This window comes from Maylandia zebra, linkage group LG1 (genome assembly GCF_041146795.1).
Source record: "Maylandia zebra isolate NMK-2024a linkage group LG1, Mzebra_GT3a, whole genome shotgun sequence".
NCBI lineage: Eukaryota > Metazoa > Chordata > Actinopteri > Cichliformes > Cichlidae > Maylandia > Maylandia zebra.
Window position 1 is genome coordinate 7,340,867 of NC_135167.1, and position 18,976 is coordinate 7,359,842.

General features: G+C 38.8%; 1 long non-coding RNA gene across 2 annotated transcripts in view; it reads left to right on the forward strand.

Annotated features, from left to right (window-relative positions):
• The window catches only part of LOC105940987 (uncharacterized), a 183,727-nt gene that overhangs the window by 53,288 nt on the left and 111,463 nt on the right, over positions 1-18,976 (forward strand). The window contains exon 4 of one of the 2 annotated variants that reach the window (XR_013101674.1): positions 16,053-16,267. The exons of the other annotated variant lie outside the window; for it this stretch is intronic. This is a non-coding gene — a long non-coding RNA (uncharacterized LOC105940987). Of the gene's footprint in view, positions 1-16,052; positions 16,268-18,976 lie in introns of those variants that run through there. 2 annotated transcript variants of the gene reach the window in all.

An 18,976-nucleotide genomic window follows, 5' to 3' on the forward strand; every position in this document is an offset into this window, starting at 1 on the left:
CCCTGCAGTTCAGCTCGTAATGACACAGTGATTTGATCCTGCAGAGAAAAGAGGCATGTGCATAAGAATGAAACACTAATTAAGAAATTCAGTCATGTGTGAACCTGGAAGAGCATATAGCATTCAGATTAAGTCGCCAGCCCTACTGTCGTTACCTGGCCACACCCCATCAATCAGATAAGACTTTGCAGCTGAAAGGACAGGATTGTTGCAAAGAAGAGGGAGCCTGTACTACTTACAGATACCACAGCAAGAGGGAAGTAATATGCTGATGTTATGCAGGTTCACCATTTATTGTGTTTAGTGTGTTTGTTTACTGTAATTGATAATTAGGTAGTTACGTAGTATAGTTGAAGCTGATGTTAGTGTTCTTATGGGCTCAAGACCATCAGTGAGTTTTGGGAGTGTGGGGTTTTGGGGCCCTTGTTACTGGCTATTATATCCTGTACAGCCATAACTAGAACTTGGTTAGCATTGCAGAAAATCAGACTTGTTTGCGATGGGTATTAGAGCCCACCAGGGCTGCCCTTTGTCACCAATTTGGTTCAGACAGAATTTCTAGGTGCAGGGTATGGAGGGTGTTGGGTTTGGTGGCCTCAGTATCTCATCTCAGCCTTTTGTGAGTGACCTTTGTCATGCAGGCATCACTAAATGATGACCTTCAGTTTGGAAAGTGTTGCAGCTGAGTGTGAAGTGGGTCAGATGATATTTAGCACCTCTAAGTCTGAGACCATGGTTCTCAGATGTGGGTTGGGAATGAGTTCCTGCCCAAGTAGTGGAGTTTAAGTATCTTGTGGTCTTGTTCAGAAGTGAGGGAAGAAGGGAGTGAGAGATTTTTTGACAGATTGGTGCAACACCTGCAGTAATGTGTGTGCTGCACTGGTCTGTTGTGATAACAAGAGCTGACCGCGAAGCCGAGGCAGTCGATTTACTGGACACTCTACATTCCTGCTCTCACTTCTGGCCATGTGGTAACCGAAAGAATGAGACTGTGGATATAAGTGCCTGCAATAAGATTCCTCCAAAGGATGCCTGAGCTCAGTGTTAAAGATAGCGAGAGGAGCTCAGTCATTCAGGAGGAGTTCAGAGCAGAGATGCTACTCCTCATCAAACCAAGCCAATTGGCTTGGTTCAGCAGAAAAGGATGCCTCGTGGACACCTTTTAGAAGTGTTTCAGCCATGTCCATCCAGGAAATCCTGGGGCAGACCCAGGACATGCTGACAAGATTATTCAAAAATTTTTATTGTCAAAATCATGTAACTATAATACACATACAGACAGAAAAAAATGAAGTCCAAATTCCGGGCATACAAATATAAATCCATAATAAATTATATTTTCAAATCAGATTTAGTTAAACTAAAAATATAAGTGATTACATGAATCCTAAAACACAAGTAAAATCTGTTGATACAAATATGAATGACACAGGCTAATAACATAAATCCCTTGTTGTTATAAGAATCAAATTGTAAGTCGCAGCTCTCTGTAATCTCAAAGATCTGTGAAACACTTCTCTCAACTCTTTAAAGAGAGATCTGCAGTTTATTTTCAATATTTCTTCTTGTTAACTGTCCACTATGCTTTGCTTATATAGAGAATAGTTTTTCTCTTTGTTAACAGTTTCTAGAGTTTTGGAGCAGCTTGAAAAATAGCAGAGTCGGCCATAGACATTGTTGATGATCTGATGCGGAGCTTGTGTAGATTCCTTCTGTTTAATCTTCAAGTCCTTTTGAAAGCACTGGTGTGGGGCTGTGTCAGATAAGGAATTTCACCCATTCATATGTACGTTTTTGAAAGGAAAATGAGTAAAAGTTGTTACTTATCTTAATCAGAAGTTAAACTTTAAAGTAAAAGGTTCATCAAAGTTACTACAATCCACCAGTTTTGCACATCAAAGTCTGTCTTGAGGAGTACTACAACATATGTGAGAAAGTTATCTGAAGCTTTTATTTTTAGTCTGCAGAGAAAGCTCTACAAAATGTCTCACAAGGCAGTGTTGTTTAGGGCTGATGACTACAAGTTTCTGGTGAAGATAGAAAAAAGTGAGTTTACCAGATCTCTGAAGCTCTGTTAGAGGTTAAAAACTCAAGGCTACACTAATTGTTTCTGCTGTGACTTTTGCACATGGCTCAGCAAACTGTTTGTGGGAACCAGAGAGGAAGGATTAAAATGGGTGAATAAAGGTTTCATTGGGATGTCAGTCTGTTTTTCTTACCCATTTCCCTCTTTACCTTTGGAGCTTCCACAGATCTGTAGAACTATTGAGATAAACATAGAGCAAATCTAAGCTGCATTTAAACACTGACTATAATCATCTATGCAATTTTAAAAAAAAAATTGATGACCTACCTGCTTTGATGGAACCCTGTTTTCCTCCAAACTCAAAACATATGCCATGTATTTTTTTTTTTTTACCTGAGATACATGGTTATTAACTACTTTTCCATTTTGCCTTCCTGCTGTCTGCTGGATACCTTGACCTCTGCCAAGCAGTTAGTTAGTAAGGCTGTGTCATATAGTCCCGATCAAAAGTTTAAGACCACTTGAAAAATGGTAAAAAAATTGTATTTTGCATGTTTGGATCTTAACGTTTCAAGCAGAGCTTCAACATCCAACAAGAAGAAATGGGAGTGAGACAAAACATTTTTTGAGCATTTATTGAAAACAATGTTTAAAGTGAAACAGGCTGTTTTACAACAACCCAGGCCGTTATGGCATCCCCTCCACTGTGGCGCTTAGAAAACCATCAGGACCATCAACGTTACATTTCTTTGTCATCAGAGAATAAAACTTTCTTCCACTTTTCAGTGTCCCATGTTTGGTGCTGTCTTGCAAAGTCCAAATGGTCAGTTCTGTGGCATTCAAAGAGATGAGGCCGTCTGATGGTTATGGGGCTGCAGTCGGCACCACTAACCGCCTTAATTTGGGTCGAGGATTGTCCAGTGTCGTTACGGACAGCCAATTGGATCCTCTGGCTCAGTGCTGGTGAAATTATTTTTTTTTTTGGTCTTTCACTTGACTTTTTGTGTTCCATAACCCATAGGATCATTTAAGAAATTCCAAATGACTGTCTTACTGCGTCCCGCCTCAGCAGTGATGGCGCACTGCAAAAGACACTGCTTATGCAGTTCAACAACCCGACCATGTTCAAAAAAGGCCTTTGCAATCAGAATGTCATGACAGTGTGACTACATGACAAAAAATGGCACTGAATCCACATTTTTGCACAGGATTGGATTTTTAAAGGCATGTGGTCTTAAACTTTTGATCAGCTGTAGAACAGCCTTTTTCAGTTTAAGCATTGTTTTCAATAAATTGCATACTCAAAAAATGTTTAGTCTCACTCCCATTTCTTCTTGTTGGATGTTGAAGCTCAACTTGAAACGTTGTTAAGATCCAAACATGCAAAATGTGATTTTTCTTTGCCATTTTTCAAGTGGTCTTAAACTTAAACGTCCTACCTCATATATGAGTTGGTTATGAAACGTCTTACACGGACCAGAAAACTGTACTGCTGCAAACTGGTAGCACAGCAAACCTCGTCTACCACCTACGCAAGAATCACCTGGACAAGCCGAGTAACACATCCCTGTATGAGCACTTCATCCGAGACTGCACACTCTGCAGTTGATGACTGAAGACGGGCTATTTTCCTGATGTGAGAAATGATAGCCAGAGGCCTCAGGGAACCTCTTGAGTCATGTGGCTTTGTCCATGTCACTACAGGTAACAACACATAAGACCTATATTTATTTTGTTTGAAGTGTTTATTAATCTTATATAGTTGTTTGTTTTATTCTTTTCATATTTAATATATGTTGTGAGCCTGATATTACTGCTACAGTTTGCATTTTGTTGGTCTGTGTATTTAATATAGCAGTATATTATGTTGGGCCTTTTATCATTTGTTACTGAAAAAAGATTTTACATTTATGCATTAATATTTTTATGTTTACATTCTTAGTGAAATATTTTCCCAGGTGTTTTAAATAAAAGGACAGAAATCACATATGAATGCGTAGCCTTTATTTTTGACTATTTAATTGAAAAAAAGAAATAATAATTCTGTGTGATCATGATATAAACTATTCATTGAGTTGACAGAAAATGCACTATATTGTGATATTTCTTTTTCCAATAACAACATATAAGTTGCATTGGGATATGAGATTTTGGTCATATTGCACACTCGTTGAAGACAACTTTCAAATTTTTCTGCCTGCAAGCACTCCTGAGCTGTGTGCAGTCACAAAGATGGACCATGGTTCTGTGAAACAAGCCAATTGAAATAGTGGTGTTCCAAGTGCAACACATAAACGTCTGGTGTGAACGTATCTTACACAGCAACATCTTCAAAGTTTTTTTTCAGTCAAGTTGCATGGCCAAATTTTCTATGCAGTACAGAAAAGTATTACGTTTTTGTCCTTTAGTGCTATAAGGTACTAAGGTGCCAAAAATGTGCTAAGAAAACTTAAACCCTACATCCTGTCTTAATACAAGACGGATATATCTATAGTATGGAAATTCTGTTACCAGAAATATGCTACCATACAAAATCAAGACTCATCAGACCAGCCCACTCACTGGCAGCTCTCTTTTTTAGACCATTAAACCCTATAGATGGTTGTGTGGGAAATTTCCAGTAGATCAGCAGTTTTTAAAATACCCATTATGTTGTTTCAACTTCAGCAGGCCGCCTTGACAATATCTATATGCCTAATACATAAATGCTTTGAATTGGTCCATGTGATAGATATTTGCATTAATGGATTTTGTTTTTTCTTCGACATAGCTGTGCAGATGATTTCTGCAAACTGTGCAACAACTGCAGTAGTGTTTGGATTCATGGCATATTGCAGTTATCAGTGGATAGAACAAATGTAAACTAGAGGCTGTTTGAGAAACTGCACAGTTATCTGGAAGAGGAGACTGCCTCTGAATTCCCCAGCATATGGAGTTGTAGACTGCATTATTCACATTGCACTGAACTCACTCTAAATTGTTCTTATTGGCTTTTTTGGGAATCCCCAGCCAGAAGTGACTGTTGCACTGAAGTAACGGTTCAGTGGTTGTGCCTCTCAGATACTGTCAACATAGATCGTTGGAAAATGTCACTAAAAAGGCAAAAAAGAGCCATTAGAATATATCCAAGGGCTCTAGACATGCTGTGTGCTGCTAATGTTAGTGCCTTTACAACTGTAAAAAATAAATGAATTCTTTTGGTCTGTTTAAAAAAACAAAACAAAAACAGAACCCAAAAGACATGTCATGTTATTGCTAAAAATCAAAACATCTTCCTCTCCATTGCTCAAGAGTGTCACGCTTCTCTAATAAAGTTTCTAACTGATAAGCTGATGCTACCTTTCCTGGAAGATGATCTTTTCACCACACTAAAGTGCTTTCTTCAGGGATTTGTCACGGATCATTCACTTAAGGAGGTGGTGAAGCTCTTCTCAGACAACTTCAGAGGTTGAGTAATTCACAATCATGCCTCCGTTATCAACATAGGATTTGATCAGGAAAAAGATTTTGCCAGTGTCTGCAACCCGAGTGAAATACCTCACAATGACTCACACGTACCTTCAGATCTTCTGCACACCAAGATCACAGACCGAGACCTTCGCACCTTTTCATCTTTTGCATGTCTTCTTAACACAGTTAACCAAAGAGCATCCATCAAATATCTATGAAATATAACCCAAAAGGTTCTCCTTTCTGTACCATGGAAAGACTTCTGTAGAAAAAAGGTTTTCTGCTTGCAGGTATTGGTACACCCCCTGAGCAATGGTAATGTCACTACTAGCTAAGGTATAAATGGTAGACTATGGCAGTCTGCTGTCAGTGCAAGATGAAGAGAGCGGAGAACAGAGAAACAAAAGTAATTGAGCAGTAATGTGAAACAGTCTGCATGATAGTTTGGCCTGCATGGGAATTTAGTTTAAAAAATATCTCAATTTTTTTCTTTGTTTTTGGAAAAAACTTCATAAAGTAGTATACTACACCTTTCCCTTAGACATTTGGGCATTTGATTTTTGCTGAGTTTGACTTGAGTGACAAATTTTTGTCTTTGCAAGCCATGGCTTGCACTGTCAAGCTCAGACTTGTTTAAGCAAGCTGCTTTTTTTTTTTTTTTTTTTTTTTTTTTTTGCTGTGAACAAATTTAACTTGTACATCGAGTAACTGCCACTTAAAACTGACGTGAACAAGCTGTGAATAACATACCAAAAAACAGCATCTAACATTAGATACTACAGCAAAGTGAAACAGTTCCAGCATGAAGGAGGTTAGTACCATATATGCTCAATAATTCAGTATGGCCCTCAACGGATGTTATAAGAACTGAAGTGGCCTTTCATAGGAAAAAGATCCTACATTCCTGTACAGGGTGAGGTGGATCTACTTAAGATGAAGAGAAGAAAGCTTCAGATGAGCATTAAATGCACTTCTGATATGTGCAGGTGAAGTTGCAGTTGCAGTGGTGGGCACCGACAAGATCTTGTTCCTTGAAATAAATTAAATAGATAGCAAAAGATTATTCAGTCTAGAATTAAAGAATGGAGCACACAATTACTTAGTAGACAAACGCTGACCCTGTTAACCTGGCTAAAAAAGCCTGCAACTGCACAAGGCTTTCAAGCAAGCAGAAATGTATTTTAATTGGTGCTGTCAGCGCTAATCTCGATAAAATGACGTTAACGCTATAACCGCATTAAAGTGGCAAATCTTCGTCAGCGAGTTAACGCGGATTGCTCCGTGTGTGGGGCTGGATGGCGCTGACGCGTTGACACAACACACGGGGCGATCCGCGTTAACCAGCTAACGGAGATTTGCCACGTTAATGCGGTTATAGCGTTAACGTCATTTTAACTAGATTAACGCTGACAGCACTAATTTTAATCCAAAGTGATCTTTAACTAAATCTAAACAAGTGGTACCACAGTACCAAACTGTGACTGGAAATAACAGAAAAGAATAGACATACGGCCAGACAGTCCTCACATGTCATAAACTCACATGTTGAATTGTAACTGGGAGGCTCGTTTTTATTTCAGTCACACATGAAGATTCTGTTCTGTCTTCCTTCTCTCACACCAACCAGTCGCAGCAGATGGCCGGCCCTCCCTGAATCTGGTACTGCTGGAGGTTTCTTCCTGTTAAAAGGAAGCTTTTCCTTCCCACTTTCGCCAGAGTGCTTGGGTTTTTGTCTGCATGTATTACTGTAGGGTCTACCTTACAATATAAAGCGACTTGGGGTGACTGTTGTTGTGATTTGGCGCTGTATAAATAAAATTGAATTGTTACGTCATTTAGTCAACTTCAAGTTATACATCAGTAGTATGAAAATTAAATTGAAGAAATTTTAGTTGGGAGCATAGCACAGATACGTGCTTCTATGTTGAACCACTGGACTGCATTTGTATTAACAGAGAGAAATGTTACAATTTGAACTACAGGTTTGAATTTGATTGATCAGGCTCAGTATTTTTGCTCAAATATCTGGAAATTCCCATAGTTTAATCTTAAATTTGAGATTGTCATTGGTGGATTGCCACCAGCTATATGTGTTATTTCAGGCTAAATTTATATCAAAGCAGTCTCCTAGTATAGGGATTATTGTTTCATCTAATCTCATGAGTAAGGGGCTCCAAGCTGATCCACTAAGCTCTCTTTCATTGTATTTTAAGCTTTTTAGTAGGTTTGATCCATTGCTCTCCAGGTCTTTGCTGACCTAGTCAGCATGGAGGGCGCTGGCATTTTTTAGCAACCAGCATCACATCTCCAGCAGTGGCAGCCGTCTGGCTTAGCACAGCTTCTGTGTGTTTGGCTGTTTTATGAGGCAGAAAATGCTTCCACAATGCAACTGCTTTATGATGCATTTCAAGCTTGGCAGCGATCGGGGGGGACGTTGTATTAGGTACTTGCAAAATCGATGTCCTGGGCCAGACTGGAGCCAGAGCTGATGTTTGGCTGATCTCCTTGGCCCTGTGAGATCAATACAGCAGGAGATCTTTTATTTAGCAATGCTTGACTTCATCTTATATGCCTTAAACAGTCACACGTTTACTACATGTCACGTGTGGACTATTTGTGTGGCTGTTCTGGCTCTATGGGTCATATTGACTTTGCTTTCCAAAATTCACTGTATTTATAGTAGTTTTGGCAAACCTGCATTTGCTCCCTGGTTTTTCCATTTTTTACCTGATGATCAAAGGCAAAGGACTAAAGGAAATAAAGCAAATGCCATCATGACCTCAGCCATCAACACTGTGATTGATTATTGTGTTTTTGAGATGATCGATTGTTAATGTGTTTATTAATGCATTCACTGACATACAACTATACCAGCAGATTTATGTAGATATATAGCATTCAGCCACAACATTAAAATTACCAACGGGTAAAGTGATTGATCATCTCATTACAATGCAATGGAAAACATGGTTCATGCTGTTCATGTGAATGGTATGTTGACATTTAATGGATGGGGCGTGTTTGCAAAGACCACTCCCATCAGGATAGATATGTTTCATCATAGGATAAAGGGGTCCATTTCTAGAAAAGTGCAAAATTTCAAAGATTACCTATGCTTTCACAACAGTAAAACCTTTCAAACTTGTGCTGTTGTCTTTATGAAATTGCGATGAAACGTAATTGCAATTACTTTCATTTTTACCCCTTCTTTCATAGATAATAAAGCAGATGTTGGTTAAAAAAGAGATGTTGTATATTTAGAGAAATAACGTCATAAATTTGCAAGAAAAACTATTTTGTCTTATTTTATATTTTGTCTAAGGATCACATCCTTTTGCTTTTGCAAGTTCAGATCAATGTCATCATAACACAAATGGCACCAGGAAACAATTTAAACAGTATATTACAAGTTAAAGTTATATTACAAGTTTTTCTGTATTACGATTTGCAGTCATACAGTAATACAAGTAAAAGCATCATTTTTTTCTCTCGTAGTAATAACCTCTTCCACTTACTCTATAGCTTCTTGTTCTTAAAATGGCCCTAATGTTTTTTTCATACTTTTCTTTGTAATCAGCGATTTATTTACTGCAACCTTACACTGGTATCCCTCTTTCAGCTGCAAATAGCAGTTTATGTTGCTGTTTTCCCCATAGAGCTGTATTAAAAAGAATCCTCCAAGGCTGAAAAATGAGTGTCAAAAACTGCAGTTCCTCTAGATCAGGGCTGCCCAATCCCGGTCCTCGAGAGCTACCGTCCTGCAGCTTTTAGATGCATCCCTACTCCAACACAGCTGAATCAAATGGTTTGATTGCCTCTTCAGCATGCCATCGTGTTTGGCAAAGGCCTGATAACAAGCCATTCATTTGATTCAGCTGTGTTGGAGTAGGGATGCATCTAAAAGCTGCAGGACGGTAGCTCTCGAGGACCGGGATTGGGCACCCCTGCTCTAGATGAGGCTGGTTCAGAAGACAGTCAATCCCCACAGACTCCCATGTTAAAAAGTATTCTACAGCCAGGTACACGCTACAGTTTTGGCCTCTATGGATAATTTCTCCTTCATAACAACTCTGAGTAGGGCAATTCTTCTTTTTTCTTTTTTTTCCATGACTCATTCACTTGGATAATTAAATTAGGGGTGTGGCTGATTTGATTGACAGGTGTCCTAGAAAAGGCAGCTGGGGCTGATGGGTGTCTGCAAGCATCATTTCTGCTACTTTGGTCATTAAATTGGACCTCAATACTATGTGTGTGACATTTGGAAAATTTTAAATGATTTTCTGGCTTGCTTTGGCAGAGACCGTCCACGAAGTTCATGCCTAAATTTTGGTGACTGAACTTTTAGTATTTGGTTTGTACCTAAAAAGCAGGTATCTGGATCTTTGCATTGCACCTGTACAATTTAGGTATGCAGCTGCTAAGTAAACTTGCTCTTGTTAGCTGCTAACCTAGCGCTTCACCCTCAAGAAAACAACATGCTGATGGGCAAAAAATTTATGTTGAAGCTTTGAAATATGAATCTTAAGACCAATGGATGTTGCCACTTTAGTTAAGTTCATCTTTCATACCGTCTATGATCTGAATGCAGATATCTGTTCTTAAACAGTCTTTGTGACTGAAGCTCCTCCCATCTGACTTTGAGTTCATTGTCAGGAAACAAAGTCAAAACAATCTTTCATCTAGGCATACTGATGCAAAATTATTATTATCTAGGCCTATTTAGCATTTGTATACACACCTTATAATAGCTCAGGTGTACCATGCAGTGCATTAGTATTTCTCCGTTTTTTTTTATCCAGGGTTTTCCTTTAATTTGTCACTCGTCTGTACATTTATTAATGACTTTAACTAATTGACTGACTCCGACAGTGAAATTTACATGCAGAGCTCTACGCAGCGCTGAGATATTCCTGTGAACCGTAATGAGTGTGCATTAGCGTAATCAGAGTATCAGCGGAGTGTGTGTATGTTTTGGAGCTGAAATGCATATGAACACACTCCGAGTGTTTCCACTTTGCTGAGCAGAGAGGTCTGATGTGGAGGTTTAGAGTGAGGCTAAGCTGTAATTGAATACCAACAGGACTGGTGTTTCTGCTCAGACCTCTGAAGGAAGATCTGACCTTGAGACGCTACCACTGATAGACAGCAACACAAAGACCGGGCTGGCTAATTAGATTAAAAAACATGGATCCCAAGGGATGGAGATGTGACAAGCACATTGATTCACTACATCTCTTCAATTTCCATCTCTCTCCAGCCTTCTCCCTCCTTTCCACCTCCCCCTATCCACTTATTCCCTGCCGGGTTTTTTTCCCCTTCTCATTGTGCTATATATCTCAGCTCTATATTTTTCCTTTCCCACTGTCTTTGTTGCTCCCTTTTTGTCTCTTTTCTTAAGATTCACAATATCCACATATCTTAATCAAATATTACTCAGGAATTGATAGGAATTGTGACATTTTCAAAAAAGTGAAATTGACAAATGATAAAGTAGTGATATAAAAATATCTAAGACCGAATGTCATCGCCTTATCTTACAAAGATGTCTTACAAATGTTTCACTGTCATTTCAAAATCTTATTGTCACTAAACTGTCTGTCCAGCATGACCTCTATAAAAGTCATGTCTGCCATCTGTCCCTTTGTATGAGGGCAAGTAGCTATTAAATAGCCATTACCAAAGCATTGCCATTTCTTGATCTTTTTTCTGCAGACATTCTATCTGAAAAGTACATATAGAAATAGAAAAGATTAATGTTATCAAAATGTGAATCTTCAGACTAAAAAAAACTAAATGTAATGCAGTTTTCTAGATTACTGGCCAGTTCATAATAAATTTTATTCTCTTGTGTTTTGCTTCCTCCTTTGAGTTTTAGGTATTATTAGTACAGTGAGTTTGGAACAGGTGTATGGGGCATTAATGCTGGGTGGGATGACCAAAATAATATTGTCACAGCATTATGTGATGATCATCATTATTATTAGTAGTAGCAGTAATAGCATTTCTAATCCTCCATAAGAAGGGCTTCATAAAGCTTTACATTAAAAGTTATGTGGCTCTGTTAGCAATAAATTCTTTTCCAGTTTTTTTAACAACATATGAGTAAGAATAACAAAAGAAATTATTTATTTATCTCAGATTTTTGTAAGCGTTTTGTGAGAGAGGTTCGTATAATAATACCATCAATATTAATAAGTGAAATATTTCAAAATCAATGAAGCACAACATGATTTAAAAATAGTAGAAAAGAACATTCTCTGCTAGACAACTGTGTTGATTTGTAGAGAGAGATTGCATGAAGAATAAAAGATTTGATTTACTCGTTAGCGGTAACATTACAGCTTTGACACAAACTCTAGTTTGATTTATTCTTCTAAATTTTGTGGCATAAATAAACCTGTCTCCACTTAAAAAATACCTCTTAGCCATGAGTAACACGTTTTATTTTAGTCCCTCTCTGCTCTCTTTTCTTCCTCTTCTACATTTCAAAAGATTTTGAATCATGCACTGTGTACCAGTCATGCAAGCTTTGCGGTGTCTGATATCACTACTTAGCTACTGTGTGAAGGGGCAGGGGTTTATGTTGTTTTTAATTTCAGTTCTGATTTTGGCCGCCCTAAACGCCCGAACTCACTCACATCAGTTAAGCGTTATGTTTTATTTTTGTATCTTTTATTATTGCAATTTATAACATAATTATTTGTCAAGTATTATTTAATATAATGCGGATAATTTAAATTTCAATTAATTATTTTAATTAACTGATTGACAAGTTGTTACCAGTGAGCATGTTGTGTCAAAGTCTGATCCACCGCTCGCTTGTTACCAAAATGCTCGAGGCTTCAAAACAGAACTTCACAAACTAGTGGCTGCTGTCATGAAACATATAAGGAAAGATATAGTCCTCTAACTTTTTAAATACAACTCCCAAACAGAAATCTCTCTGTGACTGCTTAATTCAGAGCAGCTGTTAGTCACATGCATCGGTTATAAAATTCACCTTTTTTTTTGGATTAAATAACTAATTAAAGCAAACTCTTGAATGAATATAAGTGCCATAAGAACTGAGAGGATGAGACAGTATTTGTGAAAATTAATAGAAGGTATACAACCTTTAACTTGACTGAGCTTGTATATTGGATTCAAGTGATTCTCATGTCAGGCTCCATAATATCTGGCTTTTGTTACTTAGACTATGCTCGTTAATACAACAGATTAATTGTTGCGCATCATAATCCTTAAAAGTAGCAGAAGGCAATGAAATACTACAACTACTGTGTGTTTCATAATGCTCATCTTAGCAGTCTTTCCCACCCCTGTTCCCACCACTAACACATGACCCTACGCTGTGTTCACTGCATCATTCCATGTTTGGCACTGATCACCACCTGCACTCATGTATATATCTTTCTACGTAGCACTTTTAATTCTTATTCTCATGTATATATCTCATGTATATCTCATGCATATATCTTTCTATGTAGCACTTTTAATTCTTCTTCTTACTTTTATTTTTTCATGTCTATTTAAGCGCAATTTATGACAGTATGTTTGCACTGAAGCACCGCAGCAATTTCCTAATGTTGTAAACCTGCTCAACATTTGGCAATAAAACCCTTTCTGATTCTGATTCTGATTCTTTGGAAAGGGCAGAAGCATCAATTACAGATGGGGGGCAGGTAATCCTAAGTGCAGACCTCGGTAAAAAGAGGCAAAATGCATCATCATTCCACTCCCTTCTTGCTCCTTCACTAATTAAGCCATCTCCTGTTAACAAGGCTGCAGGCCCTGCTCTTTATGAAGGGATAGACTGAAAGGACACCAAGCAAACTCCTGACAGTTAATCACTACATTCTCCCACATCGATCACAGACCAAAGAAAAATGTCAAATGAGCAAACCGCATATGCTTACTTTTCAGATTATATGGAGAGGCTTTGATATGCATACTGAGTATTATTTTCAAGATATCACTATGACACTAAAAAAATCTTTCTTGCTTTAGAAACCGTCATATGACTAAAGAAGTAGTATTGATCTTTTTTTCAAAGAGGAGGATAATCCTGATAAAACGTGCACGTTCGTGATCCTATTTAATACAGTGAGAGAACTGTAATTCTCTCATCAGCTTAGCGCGTACAGCATTGCTATCCATACACAAAGGAAAGAGCGGGAGACATTCATCAGCCTGATTAACAACTTCAGTCATTGTCTTCTTTAATTACAACAAAGTCAACAGCTCCATTACTTCCCTTGCTATCTATCTTTCATCTCTGCTCTCTCTGAGGATTGCGATGTTGGAACAAAACAGAGCAGGCTTTAGTCTCATCTGTAGGCCGTCGAGAAGGTCGGCTCCCACAGCGGAATATAATCAGCATTCAGAGGAAGACGAGGAATCGAGACATCCAACCAAAACATGTATCCGTGGCTCCTGGTGGTGATTAGTGTTCCTTCTGCCAATTGGGCTCAGTTCTCTACCGTTGCAACCACCGCTCGCCTTGAAATTGATTTGCTCGGTATCAAGCGAGTCAGTCAACTCAGCCAGTCACACGGTAAACCAATCTCTCAGTCACTCAATTAGTTTCTCAACAGTTAAGTAAGTCAGCTAGTAGGGCAGCTGTATCTGTTAGTGAGCAGATAGTCTTTGAGTAACACAAACTTATCCAACAAATAAATAAATAACTCAGTCCACCAGCTTTCTAGTCAGAAGTTCTCTCAGATGGTTACTTATCAAAGATAAATCAGTCAGTCGATCCTCGTCTTGTGTTATAGTGGCTACTCTGAAGCGGAGGGAGCTTAAACTAATGCTGTGCAGCTTTACGAAGAGAGTGATTGACGACACGATCAGCATAACAAATGATCTGCGTCGATTTGTGCGGTTCTAAAACAGCACAATGAGAGTTATGGCGTGCCGTTAATGACTGTAACATTTAACAACAGCTATAATATCACTTGGTAGTGTGGCTGGAACCGCATTAAGACTGATAAGAGATGATAATGGTAGTTTACTTCACATTATCTCCCAACAGGGGACAATTTTGGACATAATGTTTTTTTCTAAATTGGGGCAGCTGTGTGGTATAGGTTAGAGAGGCAGGCTTATGATTGAAGGGTCAAAGGCTTGAATGGGGAATGTTAAATGGGAAAAATCTGGGTGAAGGAAACGGGTGAGTTGAGCACTCTTCTAAAAAGTGCTCTTGAGCAAGAGTCTTAAGCCAGACACCTAACCCCAAAATGCTCTAGCTCCTCATTTAAAAAAAAAAAAAAAGGAATTTAGACTATAAATAATAACCTGCTCCCTCCTCATATCCAGATTCACTGAAAGGAGGCAGTGTGTTAAATCACAGCAGCCCTGCAGAGCCAGGCACTTTACACAGCTAGGCCAAAAATGGATGCATGACTCTGTACTGTATAAGTCATCTTGCCTAAAAGCCCCAAATGTTATAATGCTGCATTTTATTCTCACTCCCCTAAACCTCTGTAGATCTACTCAAACACAAAGACAAAAATAGCAACTCAAGGATATAAGGATATATTTTTAGCCAGTATTGTTTCACAATCCAAGCACATGTGTTAATGGATAGTGGTAACATACTGCTGTGCCTTGAGGTAAACCCAAGTGTGCCCTGGGATTTTGTGTCAAATCAAACATTAATATTATTGCAAATGCACAAAAAAGTAATGAATTGAAATAAAGTGTCAAAGGCTCTAAGGACCAGCTGATCTTACATTTTTCACAGGGCAATTGCATAGGTGGCCTAGTGGTAGGCAACAGCTTCAGACAAATTAAGGAGCTTGAAAAGAAAAAGTGACTGGACTTCTTCATCTCTCATTTGAGAAGCTTCTTAGGGACAAAGAACAAATGGTGGAAAGTCCCAGCTATTTAAGCCCTAGTGGGAGTTGTCCCTTAAGAGGGTCGTTGACCCACTATCGATCAGGTGCCTCATCACATGAGCCAAGGTGTGAAAAAGGGTGTGGGTTAGTATCAGCAGTGGTTTCAGGTGAAACCTTTACTCACCCTATCATGTGACCTATTGAGATCAGCTGACGCCAGATGTGAGTGGGCGTTAAAGTGCTGGGGAGAAGATCTCAAAACTGGATTGTAGGTGGCAGACAGTGGGCGTGATAAGCCGACCGTCTGTTCAAGGATGGTCGTTCACAGATGGCTTCTTCACTCCTCTTTCAATACGTTTATGGAGTGGCTGTTTGGTTTCTCTAATGTAGAGGTCTGAGCATTCCTCGCTGCACTGCACAGCACACACTAAGTTGTTTGGTTTGTCTCTGGGAGTTTTGTACTTGGGATGAACCAGTTTTTTGTCTGAGTGTGTGGCTAGGTTTGAAGTGCACTGGGATGTCATGAGTGGAGAAGATTATCCTGAGTTTCTCTGATAAACCTGCTACATACAGGATGACAACGTTGTTTCTGTTTGTTGTTGTCTGACCTTCTAAATTGTGCATCTTTGTTGATTTGATCAAAACCCAACTGGGATAACAACTTGTTTTAAGAGGTTTCTTTACATGTGTGTGCTCCTTCTCTTTTGGTCTTTTTTTTTTAGATGGATTGTTTTCTGTTGCAGGGTCCTGATTACTCCAAGTCTGTGTTCCAGAGGGTGGTGGGAGTCAAAGAGCAGGTACTGGCCTGTGTGTGTGGGCTTCTTCGGTGTTGAGGTTTCCATTCTCCTCAGTGTACACAGCACGGTCCACAAATGGCAAACTATTATCCTTTGTATCTTCCCTAATTAAATATTTCTTTTCACTGAGTTGATTTGGACAGTAAAGGTTGGTTACAATAGGTGGGACTGGGGTGCCCATTGCACATCCATGTTTTTGTCTGTAGAAACCCTTGTTGTATTTAAAATATGTGGTGGCAGAGGTCTAACAGTCTGCATATCTGATCAAGGGTAAATCTGATTCTGTTTTTTTAAGGAGCTGTCTTGCTGTAGTCGTTTTCTGACTCCACAGCCTCAGTTATAGGTATACAGGTGAAGAGTGAGACCACATCAAAGGACACTATGGTTTCATCTGTGTACGTTTCTGGACCTTATTGGTGAAGTCAATGGGGTTTTTGATGTGATGGGGTGTATTCCCCACAAGGGGAATCAGGATGGTGTCAAGGTGGTTGAAAATGTTGTAGGTGGCTGAGTTTATACTGCTAACAATGGGTCTGAGAGGGACTCCTTCTTTGTGGATCTTTGGAAGTCCATGAATACAGGGTATAACATTCCCTGGGTACAGGCAGTGGTATGTAGGACGGTCAATGGCTTTATCCTTTCAAGTTGTTGTAGCCAACTGATGATTTTCCTTTGTAGTTGCTTTTCTGGTCTCGTCTTAAGGCTTCATAGGTATCTTTGTCACTGAGGAGTGCAGTAATTTTTGTGTAATAATCAGTTGAGTTTAGAACAAAAGGCAGTTGGTAATATGGTGATAATAGGAAGTGATAGTCTTCTTTTCTTGTATTGTTAAGTTAAACAGAGTAATTTTTGCTCAGGAAAATGTATCTGAAACCTTTAGCGTGATTTGCTCTGCTTCAGGTTGTGTTAATTTATTAATCCTTATCACTGTTTCTGTGGTTGTGATGAGTTGCTGTTGTGGAGAAATGGCAGAAATGAGACCTTTGGCTAACACCTTCTTTTCAGGTTCAGTGAGGTTCCTGTCTGATAAGCTCTTCACCAGTGTTGGGCAAGTTACTTTGTAAAAGTAATTAATTATAGTTACTAGTTACTTCTTCAAAAAAGTAACTGAGTTAGTAACTGAGTTACAATATTCTAAAAGTAATTAATTACTTGAAAAGTAACTATTGCGTTACTTTTTAAAAAACACGTTTAACCCTCTGGGGTCCAGGGTATAATTGGCCATTTTTAACTACTTTTGATTTTCCCTCCAGATTTTCCCTTTAAAAACGATTTACTTTGCCTTATTTGGTATCATCCTTTTCAGCACAACCTCACATGTCTGAATTTACAGTTGTGTTTTCATTTTGACATACTGTATTAACAGAATTCATCTAAAATCAGACAAAAAACATAAAATCAGAGTAGAAAGTTATATTTTTTACTGTAACAACCACAAACATGTTTAATGAATCATATTTCATAACTTTCAAATGCAAATATAAATTGTCAGTTTTAAAATCCTATGCACAAGTTTTGCAAACAACAAAGTTATTTGCATCCATTTACATTTTACCTTGATTTTTTAAATAACCATTTCAAACTATTTACAGAACAATCAGCTGTTCTGCATTCAATAAGATGCTACACAAATTATTTGTGCCACTCCAAAAAATACTTTCTGTCCACTATAAAGGAGAACATCACAGCCTGATACCTGCAGGTCTGACAGCAGCAGGTGTATCGCTCCTTTTTCTACCTGGAGACAGCAGTCGCCCCATTGTTCTGACACACTACACAGAACTATCCACAACACTACACACTAACTACAAAAGACAACACATTAACTACACACTCCAAACACGCTTGTCTTGTCTGTATGGTCTAGGGATTGATTTGGAATTATACGCTTTTGTTTGCAATGTATTGAATTTCCAGAATTGTCTTTCTTTTCCTTTAATGTAAGCTGATCCTTATCCACAAACTCAGAAATCTCTTCTAGGACTTTCCAGTTTTTGATGGATGGTAGGATAGTAAACAGCCTCCCAAAAAAACCGACATAAGCTATCCTGAAGACAATATAAACACAGGTAAAAATCATTGTTCCTCCAATTGTGAGAAAGGGTTGAAACCTGCTCTACTCATCGATAAAATCAACGAAACAAAATCACGTGAAGAAACCGATGCTAGATGTCACACAGCTAACCTGGCTTCAGATGATCCCAGTGAAGGGGAACATCTGATGAATTTAACCATGATTCTTAGAGAAATATGCAACTTCAGACAAGATGTCAAAGAACAGCTCGAAGATACTAAAGGAGAAATATCGAAAACCGACACAAGACTGGATGAGGTGGGAGCTAGAATCCTGGAAAACGAGGAGAGACTGCAGAAAACGGAGGAGGCTATATCTAAGCTGCTAAATATGTACAAGCAGACCCAGCTGAGACTAACCAACCAAGAGCGATGCTTAAGAAGAGAAAATGTGAGAATATATGGTGTCCTGGAGGGAGCTGAGGGTGAGCCAAAAGCGATGATTCAGTTCGTAGAGAAATTACCGAGAGAAAATTTGGACACTGACAATGAGAAAAACATGGTGATTGAGAGAGCTCACAGAGCGCTGATTCCAAAGCCCCCACCGGGAGCACAGCCCCGATCCATCCTCATGAAGTTCCTGAATTACAGAATGAAGGAGGAAGTGGTGAGGCAGGCCTGGCAAAAGAAAGGCTACACACGGGACAACTGTAAGATCAGCATCGACCGCGACTACGCTCTGAGAATCCTTGCCAGAAGACGTGATTGCATGGAAGTAAGGAATGGTCTGAAGGATAAAAACCTCTACCCTGCTCATCTCAGCATTCTTTACGAAGACGAGACAAAGATATACGAGA